Raw genomic sequence first — 12354 nt, forward strand, 5'->3', positions numbered from 1 at the left:
TCAGGGCAAAGCTTTCACTTTCTAAGGTTCATGAAAGGCTTCTAGTGTCCAGGGTGAAATTTTGGTAAGGGTAAAACAATTGGGGTGGGGGTGATCCAACTATAAATAAACTTAGTGGTTTCCACCCAGTGCATATGCAGAAGGAAGACACCTGTGTATCAGTTCAAGATATAAAACTGGTGTGTTGGCATCTTGGGCAGGCCTGGAGTTTCTGCAGGTAGGCATGAGAGTGAGGACATGTGAAATGACCAGTACAGTTTCTCATCACTGCACTGGGTTTCATGTATTTATTAGCAGCCTGTCTCTCTCATTACACTGATCACTGCAGATGCTTAACATATATTGTTCTGCCATGGCTCTGCTCACCCTAGGAGGCCATAAAACTTAAAGCAAGTCACTCTCAGCATTGCTGCACCCTTCCCACAACTGCCCCAGCTACAGACACATGCACTGATGAGGATTACAGGGAGAGCTAAGTATCCTTTCAATTAATTGCCCAAAGGGTGTGTGAATAGTGTGAGCTTTTGACTGGGCAGGGGATATTTCATGAGCATTTGTTGAAACAGTCTCCTGCTCAGTGTTCCCTTACTCTTTGTATTCAATGATCACTGGAAAATCATGCTGGCATCAAGTGACAGAGGAAGGGATGGTTTTTCATTATTGTGTTTTCTTTAAATGGACTTTTCTTCTTGATAAATTCCATAATGTTTTCTTATAAAATAAGTAAACAAGCAAACAGACCCCCAACTAGTTGGGGCTTTAACAGGTTCACAAATCATAATAATTCGTTTTTTCAACCAAAGAATAAATTCAAAAAAACGTACTTGGACTCAAGTTCAAACTTTTTCCCTTAACTGCAGATCAACACATAGAAGTGTAGAAGACAGCCTTTCATCAACAGTCAGACGAAGAAAGAACAAACAATCCATGTTATCCTCAGATTTTGGGTGTAGATGAGGAGGCTCATGAATGTGGAACTCCAAACGTTACATTAGACTAGAAAGTCTCCAAAAAACCTAAGGGCTGCAGCTTGCAAAGCACTGAACTAACCTGGAAAGCAAGGAAAGAAAGACATTGTGGCTTGTGTTTTCTCTTACTTTTCTGCCCCATTCCCAGACTTGAATGACTGCAAACTGTGAACTGTATATGAGTTAATCATGTTCAATTCAGCCTGGAGAAGCTGTGTGGAGACCTCATAGCAGCCTTCCAGTATCTGAAGGGCCACACAAGCAGGCTGGGGAGGGACCCTTCATTAGGAACTGTAGTGATAAGACAAGACATAATGGGTTCAAACTAAAACAGGGGCAATTCAGGTTAGATATAAGGAAGAAGTTCTTTACTGTGAGGGTGGTGGGACACTAGAACAGGCTGCCCAGAGAAGTGATAAATGCTCCATCCCTGGCAGTGTTCAAGGCCAGGTGGGACAGAGCCTTGGGTGACATGGTCTACTGTGAGGTGTCCCTGCCCATGGCAGGGGGGTTACAACTGGATGATCTTAAGGTCCTTTCCAACCCTAACTATTCTATGATTCTATGTTACTTATTTCCTGGAAAGACTTTGTTCAGCTCTGTTTGTTTGGCTAAACATAGTTTTAAACAATTGCCATAATAAAGTAGAATTCCAATGAAGTTAGTTGTAATGACCTTGTTCTCCATAATCCATCAAAACTCTCTTGGGACTTAGAATGTAAAATACAGACAATAGAACTATATCTTTCCATCACTAAGATCATATTTGAGAAGTCATGGCAGCCCAGTGAAGTTCCCACTGACTAGAAAAGGGGAAACACAACCCCATTTTTGAAAAAGGGAAAAAAAGAAGACCCAGGGAGCTACAGGTCAGCCAGTCTCACATCTCTGCCTGGCAAAATCACAGGGCAGATCCTCCTGGAAACTATGCTAAAGGCACATGGACAGTAAGGGGGTGACTGGTGACAACCAGCGTGGCTTCGCTAAGGGCAAGTCTTTCCTGACAAATTCGGTGGCCTTCTGTGGCAGGGTTACAGCATTGGTGGATAAGGCAAGAGCAACTGATGTCATCTACCTGGACTTGTGCAAGGCTTCGGACACTGTCCAACAGGGCATCCTTGTCTCTATTGTCTCTAACTGGAGAGGCGTGGATTTCACAAATGGACCACCCAGTGGATAAATAGCTGGCTGGATGGCTGCACACTGACAGTTGTGATCAACAGCTCAATGACCAACTGGAGATGAGTAACAAGTGGTGTCTCTCAGGGGTTGGCACTGGGACCGATCCTGTTCAACATTATTGTCAGCGACTTGGACACTGGAATTGATGCGCCCTCAGTCAGTCTGCCAATGACACCAAGCTGCATGGTTCGGTCAACATGCTAGAGGGAAGGGATGGCATCCAAAGGGACCTGATAGCAGCCTTCCAGTACATAAAGAGGGCCTTTAGGAAAGCTGGAAGGAGACTTTTTACAAAGGCATGAAGGGACAGGACAACGAGGAATGTTTTTAAACTGGAAGAGGGGAGATCTAGATGCAATATCGGGAAGAAGTGCTTTACTGTGAGGGTGGTGAGGCACTGGCACAGATTGCCCAGAGAAGCTGTGGCTGCCCCATCCTTGGTAGTGTTTAAGGCTAGGTTGGACAGGACTTGGAGCAACCTGGTCTAGTGGGAGATGTCCCTGCCTGTGGCAGGGGGTTGGAATTGGATGAGCTTTAAGGTCTTTTCCAACCCAAACCAGTCTGGGATTTTATGATATTTATACTGATGGCGCATGGTGAAGAAAGTTTCTCTAGCAGTTGCCTAGAACATTAACTCTAAATACTTCAGTGCATCCAAGGAAGAGCAAAGGCTTGCATTTTGTTTGTCCCTGATAAAAGCATAGCAAGCTTACTCCATCCTCCTGCCTTTTAAATGTCATTGTATGTAGTACCATGTAAGAACATTTCAGATGTTTTATAGCCCTGAAAGACAACTGTCAATGCTACTATACCCTCAGCAGACCTTAATGTTAAAACATTAAACATGCCTCAAAGCAGTTAGAAATACCTTTGAAGTATTTCTTTCCAAACACTGTCCTAGAAACTGGCATGCTGAATGGAACACAGTTCACTTAAATACAGGAACTTGATCAAATATAAAAACTTGACTAAGCAATCTGAACAAAACATTGAAAATCTTCAACTGAGATGTACTGGTTAGTTACCAGCACTTCTTAAACTCCTTCTGACTTGGAGAAATTCACTCCTTCTGACTTGGAGAAGTACATGCTACTCCAGAGGTGCAGATCTGGTTACACTTGAAAGGCAATGTTCACACTTACCTCTAAACCAAAGGAACTATCAATCCTCACACAGACAAATAAAACCCTAAACATTAGTTCAGTGCTTAAAGAAAGATCAAGAGAACAAAAGTTCAACTTATTCTGATGAAATCTTTATTACAGGCTTCTTGGGCAGGTTTTTCCAAGAGCTAAAGCTTAAATATATAATTTTACTCATTTTCATGTAATATAAGGAGAACTTTTGATTAAGAAAAAATTTTCAGTACCTTTTATTCAGTCCCCAAGTTCTTCTTCTGCTTCAGATCCCAAGTATGTGGAACTCTACAAAAGCATCGTATTTGCAGATGTCAACTAAACAGTCAAAGTTCAAGAGGCCATCTAAAACATAAGCCAGACCAGCAGTGTTGACAATCGACACAGTGACAAGTAAGGGACAAACACCTAAGATAAGGGATAAGATACTTGTGCTCTCAGTCCTTCATGTGGAGGAGGCTAAACACATTGTCAAGACCTCATGCTATTCATTCCTGACACAGGGCACCATTTTGCAGACCTCAAACTCCCATGTACACTGGGGCAGATGAAGAGATAAATATGTCACCAGAAATCCTCCCTTAAACTTCAATAAGTTTTCACTGCATCTTCTGAGGTGTCTGGCTTGTCAAATGTCATTGCTTTTGTGATTGCTGTAAACCCTTTACAAACCTTGACATAACTGCAAGAACATCTCTATCCAAAACTCAGAGCTGCTCTGTCAAATGTAACATAAATTAAGAGAGTTTTACTGGCACTATGCATTAGCTCCAGGATAAAAAGCAGCAGCATTTAAAAAAACAGAAGAAAATTAGATTGATGGTATGTTAATCTGAGTGGTAGGATAACGAGAAGCTTTGATGAAAGAGTAGTAACATGAAAGAAGTTCTCAAGATTTTTGCCTGACACGTCCTCTCCAAAACAGCCACTACAGAGCATTAATGCTTTCTAAAGGGTATCACGTCAGTGCTGACTACTTCAGAAAAATCCTGGAAAATAGACTACCCAAATCCGTGTTCTCACCTCACTCAGGTCACAAGGATGAGAATTATCAAACAAAGCTTATAGAAGTCAGAAGAAAGTATCTCCCAAATACCCAAATGCTGAATTTCAACTGTGATTCCCAGTCTTGATTTGCTTCCAGGCACTGATCCAGCAGCCGGAGTGAAAATTGGCAGTCTACAGAGCAATCTACTCTGCACCACGTGTTATAGTGCCCAAGAGGACTCTACAGTTAGCCAAAATAAACAGAGTACTGGACATCCCCATTATCCAAAATAAGTGATCAAGAGCCATAGGCCATGGAGCTGTCATGTTTGCTTCATCCTGCCTGGGGACTGCCTGACTTGAGACAGTTATCCTAGTAGGCAGCAAATTAAGTTGAATCTCCCCATCCAGGTGCCTCAGTGCAGCAGGCCAGAACTGGTAATGCAGAGGTGAGGGATAACCACATCCCCAAATATGAAGGGGAAGGGGGGAAGGTAGAGGGAAAGCTATAAAAATACCACTATTGAAGAACTGAGATTAGTGATGGAGATACTGCTACTCTGCTGATTTATCATGACAGCAACTTGGTATGCATTTCACTGCTTTCACTAACAACAACAAAAAAGTCTCAATTTGCTCACAAAAACACATCTTACCAAAAGTATAGGTCAGAAAACAGTAAATCTTGTATTTCCTCAGATATTTAGGCAGCCAAACAGTCTCATTTTCAACTTCTGTCCTCTCTAGCTCACCACTAACATATGCAAAACAAAACTGATCTTCAGACACATTCCTCTTCTTCTCATGTTTAGCTTTTCCTTGGGAAAAGTACCCCATAGTGTTTTCAATGCCTGCCCCTTGACCATCATCACACGCCTTTGGCAAACGAGGTGGTGACAACTGAAAGCGCAGTTTTAAATTCCCTTGTGCTGTCTTCTGTTATCAAACAACGTTGCCATGTCTCAGAGGGACTTGCAACCCGGCTATTTGGAGCTCAAAGGTTAATGAGGGAAACCAGAATCTGACAACTATATTACAGACCATCCCAGCGCTTGCATCTCCATCCCTGCTGTGGCTGCCTTTCCGTGAGACTGCTGTAGGCAAGTTACAGGGCCTCTCTTTTGATTTAAGGCTATTCTGAAACCATACTGAGGAAAAAGGTGCTAAAGTTCTTGTTGAATATACTCACCTGGATACCTTTTACACCCGAGATTCAGAGTCTGCTTTTTGCATTAATATGCGTGTAAAATCAAATGCATAATTTTTGAGTGTATGAATTCCTATGGCGGAAAAAAAAAAATACAAAATGGTGCAAATCACTTGGAGACTCATTTTTATCATTAATTTCTGTCCTACCATGTGGAGATCATATTTCAGGGTCTATACCTCCCACTTGGAAGACTAATAAAGAGCAGTAGAAAGGCAAGATGACCAATACAGTCCATGACAGAGCCTTCAGCCAAGTTTCTCAGACCACATTACAATGAAAGTTCACAATGAAAGAGGGGAGAAATTTGAGTTTGTATCCCAGACATGCACTTCGTTTGCTCAGCTGAAGATTATCCATTTTCTGTCTGTCCTACAGTTTCCTCTCCACAAGCCTTGTTGTCTACGTTCTCAGAAGGTACAAAATGACATTGCCTACAGGGCACATTCAGATCTGTGTGCAACAACAATCCAACCCTGCCATTTCAATTAATTTTGGGAACTCAACTTCCTACCAGTCCTTCAAGCAATAAGGTATAGCAAACCTAGAAAAAGATAGTAGAGACACAACATCTACATGGTTAAGTCATAGATCCTCAGATTGCTACCATAGTCTTGCATGACTCCAATTAACTTACATTCAAAAAGAAAGAAAAGCAGTTGCTAGTTTGAGCAGTTCTCTGTAGCTCTTGGATTAGTTAATACCACCTTAATAAATCACTGGTTAAGAGGTAGTGAATATCCCTTGAATAAGGTGACAGTAGCCTGCGAGAACTCAGAAAAAAGGAGAGAAAGGTACATAAGAATTTGGTATTGTAATAAAGATCACTTAAGGGTTCACTACAGTTTCACTAGGGGCAGCACTGCACTGGAAAACAGTGGACTGTTTCTTAGTCCTGCTGCAGATACCCTGTGTAATCCCAGGTCAGCCAGATAACCTCTTCACACTTCACATCCACACCACAAATTGCTATTTTGAGGCCTTTCTGAGAGAACCAATAAACCACATTTCACACATTGCTCAACCTCCTCCCTCATCTTACAACAGCCTACATTAAAAGCCAACTTGGTTACATGATAACTAAAAACACTTCTGAAGGCTCTGAACAGCCTGGAAAATCCTTTAATACACAAACTTTCTTGATTCATTGAAGCCAACAAGCCTTTAATGCTGACATTAAATAGGCAGAGTCTTTCTCTGTTATCTGTAAGAGGAATAGCCAAGCTCTCTGAGTGTCTTTGTGGATGAAAACAAAAAGCAGTCACAAGTTTTGGTTCAGATTCACAGAGTAGCACAAACCTGATCAACTAAGAAACGCATGGAGCAACTACTTAAAATTCTTAGATTTATAGATACGGCTAAGCAAAGTACACTTACTTCCTGATGAAAGGAAAGCTTCAATTTCCCTGGCTGCAAAGCTGGGAGTTAGCAAACAGGCACATGACTTCCCTACGATCTGTTAGGTAGAGGCCAGCACACATGACGAGTGTTAAACACCCAGGTGCCCAGGGAACTGTGATTGATACCTGCAGCTGTGAGAAGAAAATTAAGTTTAATTAGAAGCAAGTGGGCCTGGGTACACTGAAGAGATGAGAAGGTAGACCTTTATGTTTTATTTTATTCCAGGTTAGAGCACCTTCTGTTAAGAGATGCTCCTCCTATTTCATCTAGTGGGATGACTCAGTTGTGACTCCAGCTACCCACAACAATATTGTTCATGTGCTTTCCAGTAGTGTGCATAATCCAAAGCTAAATTTAGCAAACACTTACTAATCTAATTTAACCTCATATATAATCCTATTGACATCAGTATGTGAGTAAAGTTGAGCAACCACGAGGGTCCAAGATCAAAGTTAGAGTTGCCTGAACTGCACAGCCCAAGCCGAAGCAGTGATCACCAAGGCCGTTTCTTCATTAAAGGAGGATCTGGATGGAAGAAAGAGAAAAGTTCATAAATGTGATTTCTGCTTAGAACATATTGCTTTCTGGCTGAAATATTAATTGTCCAATATCTTCCCTTTTGCATATGTAAGTGAAGTTACATACAGAATTCAGGATAACCTTGTTGTAGAAACAGACAGATCAATGTCACTCACTAAGCCTTCCAAGTAAAATCACATGCAGATTTTAGTTTGTGTGCATTTCCTTAAGCCACTCAAAGGGAAAAATATTATGGGGTAAACGGAAACTTAAAAATATGAGGCCAGCTGTATGATCCCCAGAAATGATCAACTCAAATGAACTGGCCATGTCACAGATTAACACTCAAGAGGTCCTTAGTCATACTGCTGAAGGAGATGAAATGGAATACACAGTAGGGCTGGAAGACACCTAGAGAAAAATGAGAAAGGAGCTATATTCTGGAAGACTGTGGGTCAAGAAGCAGATGAAGACACACTGTGCATCACAACAACAGATGCTTTTCTGGAATCACTTACAGCTTTAGGCAAACATCTGCAGAAGTCAAGACACTAGAATCCACCCAGACTTAAAGCTTGACCATGTCTAGTTTGTTTGCCCAGCAGTAGAGAGGGAGAACTGTTCAGAAAGGATGTTCAACAGCAAGTTTTGAGCAAGCAAAATCCTTCACAAATTTTCAAGAATAATTTTACCACAGAAGTCAAAACATTTTGTCCTGAAAAGTCAGGATATTTCATACTGAAAATGTTTTGAATGGATTTAAATTACAAAGTGGAAAGAGACTTTTTTAAAGAGATAAAATAATACTGATAATGGAATATCTAATAGGTTAAATAGACATTTCATTAGTGAGAACTGAGGCTAAAGCATGAGATTGGGATTTCCAGGACCTAAGCATAGAACCAAACAGCAACCTGGGCTTCAGGACTTGGAGTCATCATCTTGTGGAGACATCCCAGTCACTTTTCCAAGGTGTCCTCATCTTTCCTCCAGCTACCAAGAGACTGTCCTGGGGAACACTGACAACCCTGCACAGAGCCAGGCAGTCCCTCCACTGTGCTCTGGAGGCCATGCAGGTTGGAGCACTAGCAGCATGGTGGCTGCTTTCGAGATGCTGGCAGAGGATTCAGTCCCACAGGGAAGTGGCAGAACTAGCTGTGTCAATGCCATGTGCTGCTGCTGCAACAGAAAACAGGCCAGAGACACTTAATTTGAAAAGACAGACTAATACTATTCATGCCAACTTTAGCGTAGGTCTTGCTGCTGATGTCGATACTGAGCGCTGCAAGAATGAAGACAGTCACAGCTCCTGGGGGGCTTTGTTTCTGCATTGCTGGTAGAGGAGGAGCACACCCCAGTGTGCTTTCTGGCATGTCACAGTGCCAGGGAAGTTCACTCTTTAAACTGATGTCTCCCTGCTGAACATCAGGAGAACTTAACCACACTGTATGTAATTGGGTGCCATCCATGTACAGAACCCAGTTCTGTTAAGATCAGACCAGGCTATGGCTGGAGGGACAGTAGGCTGAGGGAGGACAGAAGTACTGTCTGAAGTCAGAAATCCTGTGCTATAAGTGTAGGACAAGCTGGAGCAAGAACCATCAGGAAGCAGGACCTGGGCAGCCCTCCACAGTGAGGGTTCAAATCACCACTCAATAGCCTCAAGCAGCTGGTGAGGTTCTAGTCAGTCAGTGACAGGCAGTCAGACAGGCTCACAGGCCAGCCTTTGTGTTTAGGCAGAGTGGCTGTGGTCAGGCAGCTAGTTCTATCTGCTTGCCTTGCTGTGACCAAATGGGGCCTGACCCTTAGTCACAGATAGCAGCAGCACCGACATACCACCCCGAGAGTGCAGAGGCTTAAGGGAAAAACAAGCGGTCAGAAACCAAGCACACGTGTGTGAGGCTGGCCCCTCTGAAGGAATCAGCGGGCAAGGGATGGAAGAATGCCTTGTCCCAAGCCCTGAAAGAGCGAGAGGTATGCTCCATGCTCCCTGGATGCAAAAGCCAAAGGAGATACCTGAACACCACATGGGTGCTGATAAGTACATCTCTCAGCTTTGAGGTGTGTGTCACCAGAACACCCCACAGGGGGAATAGGCAACTGCTAACAGGAAAAAGGGGATTTCAGAAACTGGCATAATAACTGATAAACGAGTGAAAAGCTGTTGCAAGCGAGGAGTATAGAATGATAAAAGAGGAAAGGGAATCATTTATAGCATAGGCATGTCTGCAAAGCACAGAATAAAAGCAAGCATATCAGCTTTATGGAACTGCAGAGAGCACTGGAAGTGACTGTTTGGGCAAAAATTCACACAGGGACTTCTACAGGGTGGATCTTAGCAAAGCACACCTACCTCCAGGGCTACATGGTCTCAAGGCATTCCCCAAATTTCCTTTACACAGTAAATCAAGAAAGATACCTGCAATTAAATCCTCTTGAAGAAGGGCAAGGGGGAAAACTCTACTCCCTTTCTTTTCTTGTGTAGAAGGTACACTTCCAAGTAATGTGAACTTCAGTCCTTTAGACTGAGTAGTAGTACACCAAGCTCCTGAGTGCTGCACAAAGGACAGGCACATTTCAGTTGTGGAGAGTTTTGGCTCACATTCAAGTGTAGTTGCTTGACTTCCTAACCCCAATTTAACTTGCTCCTTGTTCTTGAGGTAAAACAAGAGGAAAGATGGAAAAGACTCTTTGAAGAAACCAGTGGAGCAACAGGGCACAAGTACTGACGGAACATAAAAGGCCACCAGAGAAACAGTTGAAGTAGCCAACAGGGAGGTCCAAATGTGTAGACAACAGAGAGCATGGACAAAGTAAACAGAAGAGACACTATGCACAGCTCATAAGAAAGAATCAACAGAATTTACAATGTTGTTTACTTCATTCATTTAAAATATGTTCTGTTGTTTTCATGCTACATCAGCCAGTCTTTGCCAAACCTCTGCTTCCCATGGCGCTGTCTGCTAGTTGGGTCAGTTTATTACTCACTCAGATATCTGGGTTACCCATAGCCAGTGGAGAGATCTGGAAATGGTCATTTTTGCATGTAGAGAAGAAATGCAAAAGCTGCTGTTGATTAGTTCACATTCTGACTGCACTTTTTTATACCCAGCTTGATATGTTGAGCGTTCTCAGCATGATTCATTCAGTAAAATAGCAATTTAATGTACAAGGGCACGTTGGAGCAGGCAGAAGCATTTCAGGGAAACACAGATTTAACCAGAGGATTTAAATATCAACATAGAGAAAATCATCTGGCTTTGTCTGGATGAGGAATACTTTTACAGGCCAGGCTTCCCAAAAGGCAAAAAAAGGAGGTAGGCATCCAAATCACATCAATTTTTTTCAAACCTTATTTTAAAATCTTATCCTGGAATTTGACTCTCAGATTAGACTAATGGATCAGATCCAAACATGCATAATGGAGCGTAGCCTCAATGTGGAATCATGGAAAAACAGGGAAAGAGAATACCTCATGATCTGGTTTATCCACCTGCTCCAGGCAGGATGACCTATACCTATTTCACTTGTGATAGATGTATATCTAATGTGTTTTTAAAGACCTTCAAAGACAGAAACTCCCATATTTTGCTATCTGCAGTGTTAGAAAGCTTTTCCCCACTGTTTAACCTACATCCTTCTTCCTGTACTGCAAGACCAAAACATCCTATCAAATAAAACATGGGCTCTTAGGAAAGACTATTTCTGTCCTTTTTATAGCTTGATTCTATCCCCTGCATACTTGAAGATTATCCCTGCATTGCCCTAAGTTTTGTCTTCTAAAAGCTGAACCGTGTAACTCGCTGAGCTCTTACCTCTTTGGTCATATTCAAGACCTCTAATTATGCTCAGTGCTCCTCTTCAGGCTCTTTCCAACTGGTCCACATCCTCTTGAACTGCAATGCCACAGATGTCCAGCTGTCCATACTAAAAATAGCAAAAAGATTACTGTATATATCAAGAGGGCTACATTCTCGCTCATGCATTTTGGTATTCAGCATTACACTCCATCTTTTTCATAAGAGTGTGACTTTGTTGACTCATTCAACTCCCAGGAGAAAACCTTTCCCAACTTGCTGAGTTCCCTCCTTCCTTTTTATGTCCCACATATCCCGGCTGCCGCCCTCATAAAGCAATGTTTCTTTGACAGGGTCTCTTCAGATCTGAATTAGTAACTTCCAATTGACTGATCATTTAAAGAAGATTTAGCTCCTGTAGAGCTTGCTCATTTGTCAGCTTGATGCAGTTGAAAAGAACAGTTACCAATTACAGAAATGAACCTTTCAGCCTGTGCAATTTGTTTAAAAAGAACAAAACAAAAACATCGGAGCATAAGAATGACCTTAAATAGACTATATAAGGCATCAGCCAGTCCTGCTGTTTTGTAAGTATGATTGGCTTGTAAGGTTTCAGAGAAGCTCAGGTGGAGTATTTGGGAAATTAGCATGATGCTAGACACATGTAATTATCACTCTTAATTTGGCAAATCTGATTATCAGCTGTAAACACAGAAACTGATTTTTACTGCAAAAGCCTTGCAATTCAATTCTCCTGCTAATCAGTCTGCAAAGAGTTATTTTTTTCAGCATATGCTGCATTTAAGACTGACATTCACATTATCAGTAATTGTGCTTGCAGTGGGTGGCGCAAAGTATGCAAAACATAGACTCTCAGACTGGTTTGGGTTGGAAGGGACCTTAAAGCGCATCCAGTTCCAATCCCCTGCCATGTGCAGGGACACCTTCCACTAGACCAGGCTGCTTCAAGCCCCTTCCAGTCTGGCCTTGAGCACTGACAGGGATGGGGCAGCCACAGCTTCTCTGGGCAACCTGTGCCAGTGCCTCACCACCCTCACAGGGAAGAACTTTTGCCTAATCGTAGAATCATAGAATGGGTTAGGGTTGGAAAGGACCTTGAGATCATCTAGTTCCAACCCCCCTGCCATGGGCAGGGA

This window comes from Psittacula echo, assembly GCF_963264785.1.
Source record: "Psittacula echo genome assembly, chromosome: 5".
Taxonomy (NCBI): Eukaryota; Metazoa; Chordata; class Aves; order Psittaciformes; family Psittacidae; genus Psittacula; species Psittacula echo.